This window comes from Populus nigra, chromosome 2, assembly GCF_951802175.1.
Source record: "Populus nigra chromosome 2, ddPopNigr1.1, whole genome shotgun sequence".
Classification (NCBI taxonomy): Eukaryota; Viridiplantae; Streptophyta; class Magnoliopsida; order Malpighiales; family Salicaceae; genus Populus; species Populus nigra.
The window spans coordinates 381,423-384,640 of record NC_084853.1 but is presented as its reverse complement, the minus strand read 5'-3'; the positions used below and the strand labels follow the sequence as shown (position 1 = coordinate 384,640).

Here is a 3,218-nt window from a genome sequence, read left to right as displayed (position 1 = left end):
ATCATAGAACAATGTTATTAATGTGTTTGACCTAAATTGTTATGAAATTGTTGAGATGATGTCCTGAAATCAAGCATTTTAAATAATGAAAATAGAGAGATGAAACTTAAATGAACAAATCTTTTTGTTAGTATTCTTATAGATAATACAAGTGTTTGAAAGCTTAATAATGCTGATGACTAGCAAAGCACCACGGTACACTCTCAGCGCTCCTCGAAAGTTTTATTTGATCAAAATGATACGGACCGGCAATCCTGACTGGAAATTAGACATCAATTTTCATAATAGCACATAGGTCAAATATATATATATATATATATATATATATTTGACCTATGTGCTATTATGAAAATTGATGTCTAATTTCCAGTCAGGATTGCCGGTCCGTATCATTTTGATCAAATAAAACTTTCGAGGAGCGCTGAGAGTGTACCGTGGTGCTTTGCTAGTCATCAGCATTATTAAGCTTTCAAACACTTGTAATATATATATATATATATATTAAGGGCTGCTGCTGATAGAAGCTCCCCCCTGTTATTCTTCATGGAACCTCGTAAAAAAATGCAATTATAACCCTATACTATATCAGAGAAACAGAGATATGGAGGGGAGCAACACAACTTCTGGTTTGCTTATGTCTTTCTAAGCCATCTTTGAAAGTTGGGATTTCAATAATCTGGAAGTTGCATGCGTAAGGTGACTTAGAAATTCAAAGAAATATAATATGCCTGGACACTCTTAGAAATTGACCAATATGCTCGATCAAATGGCTTAAAAGTCTACTGTTGGATAGAGACCTGGCATGTAAGCATGTCCACTTCCATTAGAATCAGCATATAGATGTGGCTGTAGCTCCCCTGAGTGGGATGACTTCCGGGACTTCGGGTTCTTAGGAGAAGCTGTGGAGGAATCACTGGAACCACTGCTATACATTGTTGATGTTGGCAGTCCATGGACCTTTGGCAATCTTGTGGAATCAAAACTCAAACTGTATCCTCTTTCAACAGTTTCAGCTTCCAAAGGCAATTCATCCAATGTCCGAAAAGAAAGAATACAGCGAATTAGATGCCAGGAATTTCTCAGCACATCTACATTTGCAATGCAGAAGCAACTAATGAACCTCATGACAACAGAGCAATTGAATTTCATATCCACATCTGGTGACAAAAGCCCACTGATGCATGCTAGCTTTTGGGTAGTAAATAAGTTCTCCAAGAGGAGAGGGTAACAAGGGTCACCATGCACAAGATAAACAACGCGCTAAGCAAGAAAGATTAAAATCTTAAAGGTCACCCCATTTGACGAAACACTAATGTTCTTCACCTACTCATCCGAGTTCTGACAATAAGCCTGTTAAATGCTTGCATAAATATGCAGATACCAATCACCATATACATGTGCAGTAGAAAGCAAATTAACTCCAATCCCAAAACCAAAGAGCTTAAGGAAAATTAATACTTCTAGAGAACCATGATAGAACTTGAGGACAGTGTGAAGGTATATGGTCTTTGCTAATTGGAGAGTCATGAAAAGCCTACCCTCAATGCCTGTTGGAGAACTCTAAGTTGTTCTCGTGTTTGCTTTCTCTTCATTGCTATCTCATCATGTTCCTGCATAATCTCCTCAAACAAATTCTCCCTGTTTCAGGAAGACACAGAAGAAATCAGGACTAATGACTAAAATCAATGTACAACATTATCATACCTGTAAAGTTTTCTAATGAAGACATTGTGCAGTTCACGCTTTGTATGATTTACCTACATGATGAATCCAAGTGATGCCTGCTTGGATTCATAATGTCAATTAACAATAAAACACAGAGATACATTAAAATATTAAAAATATTACAAAGTAACAAAGATCCATTAAAATATTAAAAAGAGTATTCAATTAAAATACATTAATTAACAACAGATTAACAATGTCAATTAATTAACATTCTACGCCGGGGATGCCTGCTTGCGCTGCTTCTTTTTGTGGGGCTTTTTTGGAGCGTGCTGGACAGAGTCAGGAGGTCGGGGACTGGTGGCACGGTGAGCAGCCACGGCAACATGAGGGGTGGCAACCTCATTCACATGCACTTCTCGTGGAATAATAAAATCAGTGCATTTTACACCACTACACAATAAAACAATAAAACCATTAGAGATAATTCTAACAATATAAACAAAAAAAAATCACATGAACAACTTACTTTTCTGAAAATGACCGCAAAGATATTCCATTGGGGCATTCCTCGCGGAGAAATGCCGCTTGACCCTTTATTAGACATTTCCCTGTTGAATATTAAACTCAATCTAGATGGTCAAGGAAGGCAACCACCAGCTGCCACCGACCAGCCGCCACCGACCAGCCACCAGCCGCAGCCGCCAGCCGCCTTCACACCACCGTCCACAGCCGCCTTCACATTTGGAAAGGTTGAATTATCTTGTTTTGAATTCATGTATAAATAGCAAGCTGAGCTTATGCTATTATGTGTGTGAGAGTAGAGAGAATAGAGAGAAACACTAGAGAGAAAGAGAGGGTGTGTATTGTTAAGCTTGTTGTATTTATTTTTGCTCCTGTAAGCTTGTGTTCATGAAATAAAACTTTGTGTTTTATCCCCTCTGAGTGTTTCAAAGCCACCACCAGTGGTTCCTCCCACCAACAATTGGTATCAGAGCCCCGTTCGTCAGAAAACAGAAGTATTTTCTGGAATAGCCGAATTTTCAAAGTTGTCAAAAACAAGTTTTGATCATTCCACTGTGTAGAGCTCATCCATACGAACTCACTGCCGCAAAAATCATCTCAATCGGACACCGGGGTGATCCACACGCGCCACCTGAAGTTCCGGTAACTGTAGCCCAGTCGCACCCACGCGCGCCAGAGGAAGAAGACGAGTGACGTCCACGCGCGCCATATTTGAGCCGTTTAAGCCGCGCCGCGCCAAGCCGCGCCAAGCCTCACGCCGAGCCTCCAGCCGAGCCTCCAGCCGAGCCGAAGAATATTCCCGAGAATATTCCCTTTTCAAGCCGAGCCGCTAAGCTGAGCCGCTATTAGCCTAAGCCGAGCCGATAGAATATTCCCGGTTCAACCCAGCGAACCGCCCGACGCCCAGAATTGGTTTTTGGACCGGTTCACCCATTTTCTGACCCGATTTCTACAAAGTCAGACCGGTTCCCGACTATTTCGACCATTCCGGATCGATCTACAGTGTCCGTTTTGCCAAATTCAACTCC

The 3,218-nt window shown here is 40.9% G+C and overlaps 1 long non-coding RNA gene across 1 annotated transcript; it reads right to left on the bottom strand.

The window, feature by feature from the left end:
• Positions 1–627: 627 nt before the first annotated feature.
• On the bottom strand, positions 628–2,277 carry LOC133681372 (uncharacterized). The gene is made up of 2 exons (XR_009836509.1): positions 2,195–2,277; positions 628–2,118 (listed from the first exon to the last, which is right to left on the bottom strand). It is a non-coding gene; the product is annotated as an uncharacterized LOC133681372 (long non-coding RNA).
• Positions 2,278–3,218: the final 941 nt, after the last annotated feature.